This window comes from Daktulosphaira vitifoliae, unplaced genomic scaffold, assembly GCF_025091365.1.
Source record: "Daktulosphaira vitifoliae isolate Bord-2020 unplaced genomic scaffold, ASM2509136v1 Scaffold_3, whole genome shotgun sequence".
Classification (NCBI taxonomy): domain Eukaryota; kingdom Metazoa; phylum Arthropoda; class Insecta; order Hemiptera; family Phylloxeridae; genus Daktulosphaira; species Daktulosphaira vitifoliae.
Genome location: NW_026099574.1, coordinates 45,029,566 through 45,048,584, shown reverse-complemented (window position 1 = coordinate 45,048,584; position 19,019 = coordinate 45,029,566). Strand labels below are relative to the sequence as shown.

Genomic DNA, 19,019 nt, shown 5'->3' with positions numbered 1-19,019 from the left:
CATCTTGTTCGCCCAGGCTGACTTGGCATTTTATTTAATATGCAAAAACACTCACCGCAGCCAGTCTCCTCATAACGGTGGTGGGCACCCTTTTTGCAAACCTCTGCTGTCCTTTAAACATCTACCGACCAAAGCGTTTTCTGAATTTTGTTTAATTTTCTTGCATTTCAAAATTCTGTACTAGTAGGTTGTAAAAATATTTCCTTATAATTAAAAAGCGGAACTTTAGATTTCTACATATTTTTACTGGGTTTATGTGGCTCAACAAGCATAAAAAATGTAGACGATTTATCCATCATAGTGTTCATAGAAAAAAATGTAATGCAAAATATTTATATTTGTAATAGCTTTTATTAAATTAATATGATAGCTGAACAATTTTATTTATATATTTTGGTATTAGAAAATATTTGCCCTATTTTTTATCTTTTAAAATACATGTGTCCCGCCGTATTTGACTATAAAACTAATGTTAAAATTAGTAAATCACGGCGGGGGACACCTATATAGTCTACTATTGTTTATAATGAAATAATAAATTTTTTTACATTCTTATATTGTGATATTTTCTAGTATGCAAAAATGAGTTTGATTTAAGAATGATAAAAATCATTTTACCTTTTAAAATACTTTTTTAGTAATCAGATTGGTAATATTGTTCTCAAATCGTGATTACACCACAGAATAGAAACATCATACTATATATAGAATGCTCAATAAGTAAGGAAACAAGTTTCTATTGTTCTCATTGTGTCAATTGACCCTTTCCCTTACTTACTGAACATCTGTATAAATTATACCATAGACTCATTATATCATTATCTGCATATTTACAAATTTAAAGATTCAGGTTTTTTTTAGAATATATTAGCACTGTATTTTAAGGTTTTAAAAACCTAAAAGATGTATTTCTATTTAAAATTATCAGTATTTTGTTCTAACTTATTAATGGTTAAGCATGTAAACTAATATGATTTATTAAAACAATTATTTTTTTTATTTTATGTTTTACGTTTTGTGTTATACTGCAGCAGTTAAATTTGAAACTTTTTTTAATATAAAACAAAAAAAACAATTGGATAACAAATGCTATATGGTACGATTAATAAGTTTTCGAATATTTTCTTTAAAATATTTGATTATTAAATCTCTTTTATGAAATTTCATTAAAAACTATGTTTCTAATGAAAAGTAGCCATATATAAACATAATTTCAAGCATCTAAGATCGGATTAGCAGCTATATCGTTTGACCTGATGAACCCCTTAGTGTTATGATGCATTTCACCCTATGCGAAACCTATACAAATGCTTTATATGTATACTACTATTGTAAAATGGACATATGAAGGGTCCATAGACGGTGTGGCGTTGACGTTAAGTGAAGTCTTTGGACCCCAAATATTTATATGAGGTTTTTGATTTTATGTGAAAGTCACATTAGCTAAACGAATACTTTTTATTGAAAGATGTATATAATTTAATAGTTCATATAGAAATATACTAACTTGGTGTGATTATTAAAATATTACCTATTTAATGATAACAACTATATTAAGCGACCAAACTATTAAAATAACGATCACGTATGATCATTGAAATTATGGACTATTATGAAACTGATTATTTGACCAATCATGACGTTTTTAGTACTATGCATTAATTTTATAATAACCATTACTAGTTTACAGACGACTGTTTCCGATGTGCGTACAGCACATCTTTACCCTCTACGATAGCATATGTAAGGCTCTTACCGATCATTTTTCATCCCCATAACAGTTTTTATGATTATTTTTATTAAGCTATACGCGAAAACCGCTTAAATATTTGTTTACAACATTAATAGTGTATATATAGATCGGCCGAATAACAAAAAAAAAAACAGAATACATTATCGTGTCGGATTTATATGGCTTTAAAACCCCCGAAACGTACGGCACTATATAAAATATGCATTTATATGCGAAACGTCGTCAGTTGTTATACGTGCACTTAAAATATGTTCTTTTAAATTTAAAATATTCATGGGATCAAGTACAGAGCTGAAAAAAGAAATGATTACTTTAAACACGGGTGGCCATGTTATAAGTTTGCCTGCAATAATGGGTATGTTAAATCGACAACGGTAAATATAAATAAGTTTTCCCCTGAAATTTTCAATCCAAAAATGAAAAAGCAATACAAAAACAACGAAGAAACGTCATGCCAAAACACAATAAATATGTATCCGAGTTACTTTTTTTTACATGTTTTCATAATAAAAGCTTTTTGTAATGTGCGTGACTGCACAAGTGATATGAATATAATTGTATTTTTTTGACATATTTTATGTTATACATAATAAGTCTTCCTTGTGTTTATTCATCTGCTTCCTAATAAGCTGAACTAACTATTCATCACGAAAAGTAGTAATGCAGCTGTTGTGATTGTACTTTTTCTATTAAATAAACAGTATTGTAATTTTGTTATGATTAAAAATAAAATTAAGAAATACTAGAGATCAGTTAATTGTACACTAATACTTTACTTCTTGTAATGTTAATAAACGTATTTACTAAAAAATTTGCGTAAAAGTTTATCCAGTTGAGACGACGAAAAATTTCGTTTGATTTTTATAAATAACATAATGTTGTGATAAATTTTACTTAATTTACTATATATAATTAGATAATTAAACTAACTAATTAGTTAGTTAATTAATAAAATAAAGTTTTCAGTGGTAAGAATAGCCAACATTCACTTGTTGATTTTATTAAATAACACCGTTTTTCTAAATTCTTTCGAAAAAAAAGTTTTCGTAATTTGTGTAAAAGACTTCTATAAAGTATAATTTCAGTCGTTTTTCATTCCCCAGTGTACTTGAACGCTGTGCAATATAACAAGAGCTCGATCGTAAAAATCTTCAGTTGTGTCGGCGACAAAGTCCATGTGGGCAAAAAGACGTTAACGAGCATAGTTAGTAAAATACCCAAACTGCAATATGCAAGGGGAACGTAATAATTCGGCATATAAAACCTGTCGGTTTGTACGAATGCGTACACCCAAATTAATTCTAATAATAAAAGAGTCTTGTATACGTCCAAGTGGGGCGGGCTGCATAAAGAACGAGAGGAATGTTTTAAAAGTTTTGACGCCACTGCCAGCGGCGGTGTCGGTAGAAGTGGTGGTGCAATTTACGATTCGGTAAAACGGTTTTTATGTGAACTTGTGAAAAAACTTTCCTCCGCCGTACAATCAAATATCCGTGCTCGTTTTTATTATGCCAACTTCTTGTGCATGTACTTCCGGTTGATGATTCCTGGTGGTGTTCGTTAACGAACGCTTCGACCACTACTGAATGTTTAGCGGGTCCCTGGGGAGTATCCGTCGTCAAAAAATTTCCCTGGAAATATTCTCAAGATCAAGACACGCGCTAACTAACCGCAAAGCGTTATGAACAATGTGAAGAGTGTTTAAACCGACTCTGCTTGCGGGTGGCGCATATTATTTTGGCCAGAAGACTTGGAGTGTGGTTCCTTGTTTAGACAAAACCGTTGCACATAATATTATTTTCAGTCGAACGAACTTCAAAATTTCGACGGGATCATATTAAATTCGATTAAAAGCGGTCGAATCGTTGTACCGTGAAGGATCATAAAAAGAAAATATGTACAGCTTTGATCAACTCATAGCATTTGTTGACTTTTATGAGCGATGGTTTTAATGTGCGTTTTGTTTGAACGCAGTAATGAACGTTTGACTGGAAGATGTTTAATTTATACGTGTAGTTAACGGTATTTTGGTCTCGAAAATTAACATATGACTCACGTGTGACCCTTATATCTGCACGCAGAGTGATCCCCAAGAGGTGCATACGAGTTGCTTAAAAGGATTATCTATTGTATGAAAAACTAGAGGGTGAAATCGATGAAGCTATATCTGCCTGTTGGTGGTCTTTTGTATAATTTTTATGAAATCACTTTATGATTTAAATAATTTGTTTTTTTATGAAATAGGAAATTTACTTAAAATATAATTAACCCAATAACTTTTAGTGCCTCTCACACAAAACAATGCATGTATTACGATATAAATAATAATATAAAAATAATTTATACCTATAAATAAAAGAGAAATTATTCTGCTATGGCATATAATCATATTTAGCTGAATACTATATATTTATACTTGTAATCAACTTAGATTTTATTTTTAATATTAATTGGAATATTATTTTAATATAACGTTATATACAATAGTAAACAATTATAATATTTTTTGTAGTACTTTGTTTTTGAAAATCACTACACACTTGATTGTGTGTCAGAGATTACAATAAACTATCTTCTAAGTTTCTACAATCGGTGTTTATTAATAATGTGTAAATTCCCTAAAAAATAATTATAGGAATTTTTTGAAGAAACTCCCCAGAATAATTCCATAATCGGAAATTTGTTGGGAATATTATCATTTTTTATTATTTTGTTTAAAGTTTATGGCATTTATATATCGTTATACATATCGTTATGAATTATCCTAATTTCAAATGCGAATGTATTCGTTGTTTAAATAAATATTTCAAATCCTACTTCTATTTAGTTTTTTTATCAAATAATTTATAATGATTATAATCAATATATATGATATTTTAGAATAATAATTATTCTAAAATATCATACAACTAAGACTATTTTTCAAAAGCTGATATGTTGTTATTTATTTAGGAGAGCAAAATAAATTAAAAATTTGTTTATTACTTATGTTTTAGTATCTTATTTTGAAGACCTTCTTGATAAAATTGAACAAACTACTTTTTGGGCACAATACAGACACATACTAGTTAAAAAAATGTCAAAAATTCATTTTTGCAACTCTTAGATTTTTAATATGTGCCACAGATATACAGGAAAATCGTTGAACTATGTCTCGCGCAATATTTTTAAAAGTATAAAACATACAAATAAATGTACAAAAAGCTTATTAAATAAAGAGAGATAGAAATTATTTTATATAATGTTATATAGATTGATTTTAGACTAATTATACTAACGTAAGTTTAAATTTTACACTTTAACTTTTTGTATCTCCTTTTGCTAATAACAAACATTAAGTTATTAGGAAGGCTCGCTCATAACTTTTAGAATTTACATTTTTTTTTTTTTTAAAGATTCTACGGACATAAGTTATAAAATTGTTTCAGACAACGAATACGCTGAATACGAAATTTTATGTTATATATTTCAATTTTTAAGTACTATTTAGTGTTTTTAGCGTTATTTAAATACCGTAAAAAATATATAAACGGAGATCAAAACATGAACAAAGTATTGCAAAAAAAAAAATTGAGAGTAAAATAAGTTTTTATTTTTAATTATTTAAATAATATATACGATTACGTATATTTCTAGCTCATATTCAAAATAATTCATTTAGTATTCACTCTAAAAACTATGAATTTCGCCTCAGAACGAAAAAGTTTTAATGCAAATTTTTAACTTATCTGAAGAATATCTGTCAGTTTAAAGAGATTCTTTTGTGATCCGTCATTGAAAATCTAATATTTTGTTTGTATTTGGAAACTTTTGAAATCATAGACAGGCTCACAATTAATATGAGTCTTCAATATGCTCAAAATTAAAAAAAGCCATAAATATGCTTAAATTATTAAAAAAAAACTTTAGAATTACTTAAAGTTAAATTTTAATCACAGAGTATAACGGAACTATTAATGATTAAAATCGTATATTTTTAGATATTTTTGCTAATAATAATTTCAAACATTAATTAATTTTGTTTTAAAGATCAAACACCAAAGAAAAATTTCTGTAAATGTATTATATCAAAAGTAAATATAAAGATTCAGTGAATTTTATTTAGGCCTTGTCTTACAACGTTTTTTTTTTTTAATAGTTTATCCGGTGTCAAAGTTTATTTTTATTAATATGGTCCAAATTGATTTGGAAACATTTTTTTGTTCAATTATCTGATTTATTTCGGTTTTGTCAAAATTTTTATTTCATATAAATTCGATTAGTGTTAGAAGTTATAACCCCTGATATTCTGTCTTTTTCATACATTTCAATTTTACGGGAGTATAGGTATACGTTGGAAATGTCTTGAATCTTGTAAGTGTTTTAAATCGTTTCTGGTCTTAAATTGGTGTGGAGAATTGAGATGAGAGGGCGAACATTTAAAAGGACACAAGAGGTGATTACTAACGAATTTCTAAGCGACTGACAACTTGAAATCGAATCATTTGCTTATAGGCGGTTCGTTAATTTCGATGTTGCTACTGCCTTGAGTGATCATCACAGGCTACTCCAGTGCAGTGTTGTCTGTTACAGTAAAAGGTTTTTTTATTTAAAGGTGAGGGTGGAAACTACTAAGATATGATTAAAAACACTTTAACTCACATTAAATACTTTAGATAAATAATAAATAGTAAATTAAAATTAAAAAAGTAGTTTTGTGAGGGTTCTTTTAAATTAAGCCCATGAAGTACTTTACAATATATATATATATATTTATTTGTTCATAATTTTCCTTTAATGTTAGTAGAGTTTTTAATTTTAGTGAGGTTAATATTTCTAGTTTTCTGTACAGGTATTTTAATGTAATTAGACAATTTTTAATGAAAAAATTGTTCATAATTGTTAATAATAAGGATTATTAAAAAGAAAAATAATTTTATAGCGTTTTTTCTTGCAGATAAAAAGTATAGATATATTTCTGTTGAAATAAAATTATATTCTAAAATTGTTATAATTAGGTATTCTGAGTATTCAAAAAGTAAGGAAACGGGTCAATTGTATGAAAAATAAGACCAATAAAATTCATTTTCCTTACTTATTAAACATCCTATAAAACAGTTCCAATGAATTTTAAAACATTTAAATACTTAAGTTTATTTCTTTAAACTCATCAAAAAATATCAAAAGTTTTTAATAAGTTTCGTTAAATTAAAATGTTTATATAACCTATGTAGTATTTGGGGTGGAATAGATTTAATTGATAACTCTTATATAGTTTGCTTTAAATTTCGATGTAATTTTTTTTAAACAGTTTTCGCATTAGTTGATTGCTTTGAAAACATTTTTATTATTAAATTTTAATAATAAAAAAATTAAAAACCCAGCATGTGGGAACGCGGCATAGTTGGGACAATTACAGATGAAATCAGACAGTGATTAACATCATTATCATAATAAAAAACGCATCGAATTTGTATATATTGTATAGTTTTTATGATGAATTATTTGTATTAATTCAAAAATAACAATTACTTCTATTTCCTTCATTATATTTTGAACACTAATGTTATGATTTATAAATATAATACATATTAAAAGAAATATATTTACAATCGATCATTGTAACTTTTGTTAGTTAATTGTTATTTAAGTTATGAAAAACCTTGTAAGGTATTTTAAAATAAACAAAAATATTTGAACACAAAAATGGCATGTTTTTTAACTATAGCAGACATTTGCATAAAGAAAATAGGGTGTCGCGACAAATTTTTTTTTTATACATAATAATTAACATTTTTACATATGATTGAAGCTCGGAGTATTTCTGGAACATTTTTAAAACTTAAGTTGAAAAAGTAAAATTTTTGTTTTGAATCCTCCTTTGTGTGCAAGTTGAATTTCAGATTTTCAAAAAATGTATATCAAATGAAAAAGATATACCTTAGGTCATGTATGGTTATAGTGTGGTATGTAGCGCAAGAGGAAATTATTTGTACTGGTGTATATTTATTACGCATACTCCATCAATGATATAAACCCATTCTATATATTCTAAAATTGTTGACTTATAAAATATATTGTAAGAAAAAACTCAAAAAACTGATATTTTAAAATGTTGAATTAGATGAAAAATAAAAGAAAAAATGATTTTTATTATTATTATTAAAAATAAGTAATAAAAAATATTTTTATAATTTAGTCTAAAAATATAAAAATTATTAAAAAACAATTATAGCGAAAGTTAAAAGAGTTACTAAAATCAAACGGTTAATAGTAAATGGTTGTATACTATGCAAGTAATAATGATAACAAATTGTTAATAATTGAAAAAAACTGATATTTAAAGAAAAAAAAATTTACGACTATCAATTAGAAAAAAAGTATGTTGTATATTGTGTATTTTTATAAAAATCCAGAAAAAATACAAACAATTTTGAATTTTATTTAAGTAAATTAATAAAATCGTGTGGTTAAATTTTTGTGAACATAAAGCATTAGCTTTTATTAAAAAAAAAAAAAGGTAAAATTTTGTCGTATTCTATGTTGTCCATCTTTACTTATCACTCTTATATTATTTTAATATTAATTTTACAATATTAAATTTTATTAACAACAAAAGAATTATGTGAGTATCTCGTTAGGTTTTATTTTACATTGTTATTGTGTTCATATGCTACAACCATATTAGTTGGGTTGTCCAGTATTGCTCATATCACTTGGAAGATTACATTATAATTATAAACAATTGTATAGACATAATCCATTATTGTAGGGGATCTTTTGAAAGGTATCAGCGTAACTTCAGCCGATAATTCTAGTTATGAAAAGGGGCATTTAACTCTGAAACTAACATTTTCCATTTCGTGAATACTGTAGGATGTATTAATTTTCGTCCTCATTTTAATAGCTATTGTAAAGAATGGCAACTAGGGTTTTGCATATTAAAACATTGTGAGCTTTTCGAAAACAATCAAAAAGTGCCTTTATTAAATGGTTGGATTTAATTCATTATAACTATAAGAGTAATACAATAGTTATTTTTGTTCAAATGTGCTGAAAATGAAAATATGTGGCTAAAATTGAAATATAAAATTTAATTTTATTAGTAATACTACTTTTTTACTTGCTATTATTATTAGTTCCATTCAATTATATTTCATTATTATGACAATTTAATTTTTTTTAATTGTTGCTATGACGTAATTAGTTTAAATATGCTCAGTGTTGAAATCTTATTTTTTCATACGTTCATAATTCAGTGGAACATTAAGAAAATTTTGAATTATTCTAGCTTTTAATGCTTACGTATAATTTTTAATACAGTTTTAATTATTTTACTAAAATAACTAGACCTTATTTATCTATAATTCTTAAAACAATACAGTTTTATATCATTAAATTGTAATACTTCCCGCTTTATATGCATCCATACAATAATATATATTTGAATGAAAATCTGCATGATTTTTTATTAAGACCCTTTTCTCACCTTTATGCATGTCGGATATATTGAATTGTTTGGTAAGTTGTTGGACTATGGAAGTTATATTTTTATTTTGTTCTTTTAGTTTTCGTAATTTATAGTAGCTCTCACCCTATATTTTTAAAAATCCTGTGTTGTTTTAGCTAATGATTAAGCTGCTATTATATTTTTAAAATAAACCATCTGGAAAGGAAATTTATTTTTTTTTTAAGACGATCGTACATATTTGATTCATACTTACATGCAGTAGTGTTTTGGGGTATACGACATATATCCATTATCAATGTTTTTAATCAACGTATATCCTAGAAAAATAATACTTATGTACTTTTCATATTACACATGAACGTTCACCAATTAGCATATAAATAAAAGGATTTTTACAGAAGCACCACTGGATGCACCTACTTTATATCTTTTACTCTCCTACAATGGCAAATACTCATAGATTTGCAGCCATTGTCTTAATTTGAGAATTGTTGAAACAAATATAGATATACAGTCAATAAATAAATATCAATAGCCGAGTTAAAATTTTATATTATAAATATATAATTTCATTGTTTTTTTTTTTAATAATTTAAAATTATTTATATATTTAAGTTGTAAGGACTTTTTTTTAATGACGTACTTAAATTTTTAATAATTTAATAAACAAACGTTTTAGTATAAATAAAAAAACAGCTTATTGTTAGATTTATTATTTAATTGTATTGTCGCTCATGCGGTTTGAGACATATAAAATATAATTGAAGAAAGTAACACTTAAAAATTTGTTACTTGAACATTAAAAATTATTTCGACTAACATTTTGAAAAACTATTTATATTTTACTTGTATTATGGTTTTCAATGATAAAAATAGCAGCTCTAAACTTTACACTTACATACCAACAGATTTTTTAATACTGACTCCGTATTCTGAAAAAAGTTTTCCACGAGTTAAAAGCGTTATTTTGCTTATTTTACTTTTATCATCACAAAGATTTTAAACTTGGATGTGAAGAAGTTATGAATCGAATTAATTTTTAAAACATCCTGATCTGGATAAACGGAGATACATAGTAATTGATAAAATGATGTATATGTATTTACAGAACGATGATTTATGTAAATTATTAAAATTAACTCACAAATTTGATGTAATAGCATGCAAGTATATAGGATTTTACTGAACGAAAAACATTTAAAGTCAATTTTTCTTTATGGCAAATTATTAATTTTCCAAAATTATAAATTTATAGCTTAATAAATTTTTTTTTCTACTTTGGCCTTCTTTTAATTTGGAATAAGAGTGAAATTAATGGACCCCTGAATACATATTTTAATATCAAATTGTACCTAATTAGTTAAAGTATTTTATTTAAATTTGTATAATTTATTCTAATAAAAGAGTATATTTTAAATAAAAATTAAACAATCTATTTTGCTGTGTAGTGATAAAATGACTGCTGAAATAAAATACAATATTGGGAATTACAACTCATTTTATATTCTATTCGCCATAAAAATATTATAATAAATGCTTGTGGTTTTACTGTTGTCAGCAATAATTTTTGGGAAGTAGTAAAATATTCGGAAGCCCATCTTCACCACTCGAAACTGAATTGTGTGCGATATTTTGTGTATGTATTAAAAGATCAGTGTTTTATTGACTAACTCATAACGATAGTTTCATGACTTTTTGATTTTTATAGCTTCACGAAATATAAGGGTTTTTTTTTCATAAAAAGTAGTTGCTACTTCTAATTATATTTCTAAATTTTATATTGAAGTTTTACTCAAATTAATTTTTTTGACAAAGCATGCAGTAGTCATTTTAATGAAAAGAAATAAAAAATCGATAAGTGTTGATACGAAAATACCATAAGGTTTCATACATTATTATGACATGATATTCACATAGGGATACAATTTTAGTGCACTACGACTATTATTGCTAATGCAGTTACTCACAATAATATCATAAAGTTTTATTTCTCTATTTCCGTTTAGAACAAATGGTAACTATTCCACGAGTTTTACTATACTACAAATTTTATTACCAAGTCACATTATATCTTAGCACATATTAATTGTCATATTAATAGACGAACAATATATAAAATTCTTACGATTATGTAACACAATTAATAATAGTAAATTAAAATGTATATTTAAACAATATGAGTCAGTCAATATTTTCTTCATAAATATAATCGCACGCTCTCTCTTTGAACTATCAGTAATAATATTGCCCAAAAATTGATTTTGTTGTATAATAATTTTTTACACCCCCTTGAAAAAGTTCTGGATCCACCCCTAAGTATTATCTGGTGTATATTCCTAAAAAGAGTCTTGGTTCGAAATATATGATTATTCATTCTTCTGCTGCACTAGTTATTTATCCTATCTAGATGTATTTAATTGAAATGCATCAAATAAACATCGAACAAATTAAAATAATCCACCTAAAGTTATTGACAATAACTCTAAGTTAACATACAGTTAAACTGGGTGAAATTGCTGGAATAAACCAATTGATTGATTCAACTATTTTCATCCATTTTTAATCCGAAGATTTTATATGTGTATAAAAATAATTAAATTCATTTGGTTTTAAAATATTTCAGTAAATTAAACAGAAAATGTATTTATTTGATCTTACACATTTGATGACAAAAATATTTGTTATCAATCTCTATTAAAAAGTATATCGTTAAATCAATAATACAACTATAACTAACTTACTAAGTCATTGACCCGAGAAAGAAAAATTTTTATTAGATTAAATTAGATAAATTCCAAATATGTACTAGTAATAATAATGATCTAGTACAATAGGTCCCCGAAGTTTTACCAAAAGTACCATAGATTATGTTAAATTATAGACTCAAGATTTTGTGTGTTAGAGCGAGGGGTATTTATGTTATTTATTATAGTAATGTCAGTAAAAAAAAAATTAATTTACTTCCGAAAAAATAAACCGATGTGGACGGCAATAATAATTAAATAATTCATGAGACAACTTTTTTTTTCGGCGCCAATACGCCCTCTCTCTCCGATACTGTATAATAGCAGCAAAGAATAATGTGACTCTTTACATGACATCATAAGCTTTATTTTAATAATACTGAGTATTTTTCTTTAGCCTGTTTAAATATTCATGCAAACGCATATTTGATTTAATTATACACTTTTTATATATTTTTTATAATTATTATTTCACACAACAATGGAACGCATTATTGTTATCTTCAAATAAATCTAAATTCAAAGACTATTGTCCGCTATTCATACTCACGAATGAAACTCAGTAAAAAAGTTATTATTTTTGGCAGAGGTATTGACGCAAGAGTTTTCTCTGATAATAATAATCGTGTCATCCCTTCGATCAACGCCATTGCGGACACCTAGTGAAGTACGATTTACGATAGCCGTCGAGTGGATATTTAGGGGAAGATTTTCTATTGTTCCGGTTTATAGAATTATTTTCAGTGTGAAATATTGTCTTCACAACAGTAAGTTTACGACATCGTTAAATGCGATTATTTACTCAAGAGAAAATCATTCTCTTTACACTTTCGTTAAAAATAACATTTAAAAACAGAACGACTTACGATAAAAGAAAAATAATCATTTTACAACTATAAAAAATTAGACAATTTGGGGGTCATTCTGTAAGACTTCATTTTATTTTTGTGATCTTATATTAAGGATTCATATTTTTTAACTAAATTCCGATTTCAATTGCTCTGCTGGTACTCGAGAGTATTAAGGCACATATAAGATTAGGGTATGCATATGTCTATCAATGTGCTGGAAGTTAGAGAGAAAATGTAGTATTGTTCACGCTACAAGAAAGGGTCAATACACATTGTTTGTGACAACGACAGCAGAAGGGTTACGCGGCAGTCTGTCGAAATTTCAATCACAATTTCCACTCCAACACTCCGAAATATTCTCATAAACAATGCTAGTTTAATTGCGATCGAGAGTAATAATATTATTAGTTGTTGTCCTTAAATATTTTCCTTTCACCGTAATTGGAGCCTGTCTTGTACATCAACGACCCTTTTACCCCCCAAACAATACTCACGTCCACTTTACCAATCCAAATTCATCTACTACCTATTTGACATTAAGCTCCTTTCGCTTTACGCGTTTATTTTATAATAACCTCAGTCGTACGTTATCGCTATGGACCAGTGCTATTGTCGACCAAGATTTAAACTCGCTAGTATTGTTCTTGTTAATTAATTTGCATCAGTTCATGAGTTTGATATTTTTGTGTAAATAATTCTCACCAAAGTATAATCATTTTAAAAAACTAAATAAATTAATATTTTTTCCTATTGTCATTTAATATTTCAATGAATTATTACAGTGTTTTATTGTGAACCATTGGCGTTAACTTTAATACGAATCATGTGTACTTTGTTATTAAAAAAAAATATGTATTTGTAGTGTATAATGGTGTTATTTTTTCAAAATTACTTGCTTTGGCATTTTTACAAGGTCAAATCATATACAGGGTGTTCAGTAAGTCAGGAAACGGGTTTCTATTGTTCTCATTGTTTGTAACAATGAGAACAATAGAAACCCGTTTCCTGACTTACTGAACACCCTGTATTGTAAGAAGATTGACTGAAGAGAGAGAAATTATGTAAATTGTCGTCCCAACAAGTAGTGTAAACTATTTTACGGTTTAAGATTCAACCCTAATCAACATGTCAGTTAACGTCAATTAAATCTTCCCAAATCATACACATATCATGGAATGACGGAAAGGCACACTATTAGAGTATGAACTCCAATATAATGTAGACAATACATTCTACTTGGGAATAATAATTTGGAATAAAATAACCGGAACGCACCCTTATTTTGTATAAGTTAACGATTTTAACCCAAAACTTTACAATTTAATTCCCTACCTGAGTATACTTGAATATTTGTCCTTTTGTGCACTGACTCTATTAGGACTGGCTATTTTATTATATTCGACCCTCAGCATCAAGTACACTTCTAAAATCAACCACTGATCATTAGTCATTGGTTTGTTAGTATTATTAGTTTTAGAAATTTCCTATTAATATTACTTTAATAATTAATGAAGTAGAATAATTTGTTTAGACTTTTATTGTAACATTAAAATTGATAAAAAAAACTGTGTAAGGATTATAATTTGTAAAAACCTTTCGGTAGTAATATCACTGGATACAAAATCCTTACAAATAGTATTCAGTAGAATATTTAAAATAAGTAATTAAACAGGTTTTTCGTATAATTCAATTCTTTAAAAACATTTACTAAAAGTTTCATAAATTTATAACATTTAATGCTCACGGTGAAGGTATTAAAGCATTGTAGATTTAAATTATTATGTATGTACATTGCATTTGTGAACATGTCGGGGTGTTTCTGAAAAACTCTTAAATAGAGCATTAAAGTACTTATCTATAAAAGTTTTAATATGTCTGCCAAAATCTACAGTGCTTTAGGGGAATACAAAGATTTATTTTAATGGGCTTTAAAAAATAAACTAAAGAGTTAAATCAACAAATTATCTTACATAGTATGAACTTTTCATACTAACCAAACACCAAATTAACAAAATGTATAAGTTTTAGGCAAAATGCGAAATATACATTAGTGGCCATTGTCTCTGTTTGTATATTTTTTGGCCAACAATTTTTAATGAACTGTGCTTAATAGCTAGTGTACATATTGTTCTTTATAATATTTTTTTAAGAAAATGAATGAACTATAACTTTTAATTTTTTAATTATCTTTGAATTATTTAGATAATATAGAAATAATTCTAAAAAAAAATCGAATTAAATAAATGTATAGACAAAGAGACCGGGACAAGTTGAAACAGATCAATTATTTAACAAAATGTTTAAATTGAACTAAATCCTATTATACATTTAAATTTATGTTGTTTTAAAGAGTATTTTATAATATTCAACATTTTAAAATAAAATTGTATTTGTTTATCATATAAATATTTAATTTTGAATTAAAAAAGTTTTTTTTAATTAATTTTATAAATATCTAGTTGTTATTAAGATAAATCATTTTTTTATAAATATTTAAAAAATTATTAAGTTCATTAACATTCCGCTTGAATGATTTTTGTAGTTCTGTTTTTGTATACTGATTGCCCGTTCAGAAATCTAAATTAAAATTAAAACTAAAATTTAGGTAAGTTTTACAGCATATATGACTTCTTACATTAAACTTGTTCGTAATATAAATGTTACTAATTTTTATCAATATTCTAAATGTCTAGCAGTCAAAGACTTCCCTAATTGATCTAGTGTACAAAAATAAAAAAGTTCAACAATCAATGTTTTGAATGAGAAATAAATCGTGTTTTAAATAGTAATATAAACATTTCAAAACAGAATTCGACTATAAAACAAATTTATAAGTATACATGTATAATTTAATATATAAAATGATACGTTGATTTGAGGAGATTTTTTACGACTAGAATGTATAATGTAAAGTATCGTTATTATTTTTTTGATCTTTGTATCTCATACTTATTTATTTATATCCAGTACATTCTGTATTCAGAAATAAAAGACATGAACATTAATTCGAAGGGGAAACAATACTCGAATGCATTTAAGCTGGTAAATTTTTGTACTCGTAACTATACAGTGAAATATAAGAAGTAATTTTTTTTTTATGGCCATCAGGTTGCGGCACGATGAGTTTGCTCGAGTTTAAGATACTGTCGTTATAAAAGACGAGTGTGAGCAGTGCTCTGCAAATGACTGTCAAAAAACCGTAAGTAATTTTTTTTTGTAGCTTGCTTTCTTATGCTATAGCAAATGTATCATAAAAATACAGTAGTCAGCTGCAACATATGCCCCACTGTCGTCATTGTTACGTTATTGTTTCACCATGTGCCACTGCCCGAGGCACCTGCTTGTCTAAATTGTCGTGAAAATGACATGTCAAAAAAAAAACTATATGAACATATCTATACAAAATACGCAGTTTTTCTTTTCAATAATTAAGAGTTTTTGAAAGGAGCGATTTCTAAAAATAAAAGAAATATATCTGTAACTTTTATCTAAAAAATCGATAGTGAGATTTGTTAGGACTTGTTTTATAATAACACAATTCTTTATAAAAATTATGTTTTATAAATATCATATTTGTGAATAATTCACTATGGGAACTTCAAAGCTTATCTTTTCGTTTTGAAAAATTTCTAAAATTAACATAAACATTTTTATATGATAGCCTTAATTATCTTTTTTTTAATCAGGACTAGGCTAAAACACTATAAGTCCTGGTAATTATAGTTTAAATGAGATCCCATATCTTATATTTAATATTATATTTATATTTTATCCATACTTTAACATTAAAATCTGAGATCCAAAAGATTCATGGACTATGGATCACTTTATATATTAAAATTATTGACACTCAATAAATACTTATACAAAATTGTTAACGACGTAGCAACATTTTTTGTTAAAATGCTATTTAAAATTTTTTTTTTTTATCAGAAATAAATAATAAAAAATATGTTTTTGAAGACTTCACATTAATTAACGTCCTCTTTGAAAGCTTTTTCTTGAGCCAGAGAAGTTGGGAAAACCTACATAATGGAACTTATGCAACGGAATCAAACTACGGTACTTCAGCTACATTTTTAACCTAATCTAAAAATGCAAAAATTCTTTGGAAAAAAATTGCAGCAAAATGATTATTGGATCAAAAATTATTTAATTTGTCATATCTTTGTGATTATATATATATATATATATAATGTATATATGATGAATTATTCGATTATTTAGAATGACAATTATAATCAAAGTGATTAATAGACAGTCCTTAATAATACGTTTGGACATAAATCTCATTATAACCAAGAAAAATAAAACTCCATTATTATTTTTTACTCAACGACTTTTGATAAAAGATTTCAGACGATTTACGAACAGTATCCTGTAGATAAAAGAAATTGACGAGTAAGTAGAGAAATTAGTTTTTCGAGAAATCCTTACCATTATTTTTAATAGAACTTTAACAAGGACAACGCGAGAGAAAAAGGTTGATTATGTCTTCTTTTCTTTATTGCGTATATATATAAATAGTTCTTTTTCATTTCTCCCTAACAGAATACCGCCTTAGAAATATTTCCCTGGAGAACCCCTGTTACCTTTACTCTATACAGAGAAAAAAGGGAATCAACCGATAATTAAACTAGCAGCCGTACGGATCCGATTAACTCTTACTGAAGTTTTTACGGTGCCCGCGTGTATATATCTATACATATATAATATATATGGACGTATTATAACTTTTAAGTAAATAATACAAGGTTTTCATCGTCGTCGTAAATCATCACTGAAGACGAAAAATCAAATTTAAAAGATTTTTTTTTCTTTATGATAAATAATCATGATATAATCCATTTGTTTAAACCTATTATCCTTTGAGTATTCTTGATTAATGATATTATATTTTGAGTGAATTCTAGATTACGGTAAATGAAATGAAAATTTTTATTACACGTTTGTTGGTAATTATAGGCATAAAATCATTTTTTTGTCTTGGATATAATTTATTTTTTACATTTTTATATTCTTAAAAATATCTTTTTATCAGATATAAATTTATAAAAATACCTGTTTTTTTATACAGACAAATTGTTCATTTACTACTAAAATAGACTTTTAGGGTCATTGCCTATTTTGGCTCCCCTAAATACGCCATTGATTGTTTGGAACATTGAATCCGTTTCCCTACTTTTTGAACACCTATACATAAAGTCTCATATTATAAGCTAGTGTTATGTAATTATAACGCTTAAAAACATAATAAAATTACTGTTAAACGAAAACCAGTACTATACTAATAAGTTTTGAATTACACTAGCATATGAAAAAAAAAATTATTGTAAATAATAACTTTATAATAATACAAACCATTTTTAACCATTTTTCAATATGTAAAAACGTTGTTAGACGTTATGCAACGCTATACAATAAACAATGTTTACATTAAAACCTTTTTTTTCAACCATTAGTTTGGTAAACGTTAGTATATTTTTTAAGATTGAATTGAAGTATCCTGGTGAATTATTAAGCATATTGATTTCCCACTAGCCTTCTGCACTACTTAGTAAGTTAAAAATCTTATGAAATAATAATTTCTTATGTAAATAAATTATTATTATTTTTATTATTAATCATTATTATAAGTTAAGATGACAAATCGCGTTTAAAAAATAGTATTAGTATAACTTGAAACGATATACCATTTTTTTTTTCAAATTTTAAGCCTCAATTCTAGCCACATAATATTTTAATAAATGTTGATTAATATTTCACAGTATAATTGTTTTTTTTTTATATACGTACTATTAATGTACACGTAAAAAGCGAAAAAGGTTGTTTTTTAAATGAACAATAATAAGTGTTTTCCCTAAAAATTATGTCACATTACTGCAACGACGTGAAATGTTTTAAAGTTAACGATTTAAATATGTTTAAATTTCCAAATTTAATAATTGTATAAACATATTGATTGTAAATATATATTTGAAAAAAAAAAATTGCTTGCTGTATGTACATCAAAATTTTTGTTTGCCGATGAATTTTAATGTGTTGTAATTCGTATCAATAAATGCAAACTCGTTAACTAATTATTTTTGTATATTATTGATAATTGCCATCTATGAAATTTATACTACTGGACAATCAATGTAAAATAATTAGTCTATTTCAGACAAATCTAGATTAAGTTATTCATCGAACTTAGGCACCAATTGAAAAAAAATGATCTT

General features: G+C 26.2%; 1 protein-coding gene across 4 annotated transcripts in view; it reads left to right on the top strand.

Moving 5' to 3' along the window:
* The window catches only part of LOC126902882 (uncharacterized), a 72,202-nt gene that overhangs the window by 42,648 nt on the left and 10,535 nt on the right, over window positions 1-19,019 (top strand). For 2 of the 4 annotated variants that reach the window (XM_050680556.1, XM_050680554.1), the window contains exons 1-3: window positions 12,509-12,714; window positions 15,766-15,840; window positions 15,907-15,997. The gene's annotated coding sequence lies outside the window, so the exon portion shown is untranslated. Of the gene's footprint in view, window positions 1-12,508; window positions 12,715-15,765; window positions 15,841-15,906; window positions 15,998-16,731; window positions 16,861-19,019 lie in introns of those variants that run through there. The other 2 variants (XM_050680553.1, XM_050680555.1) reach the window with 2 other exon arrangements.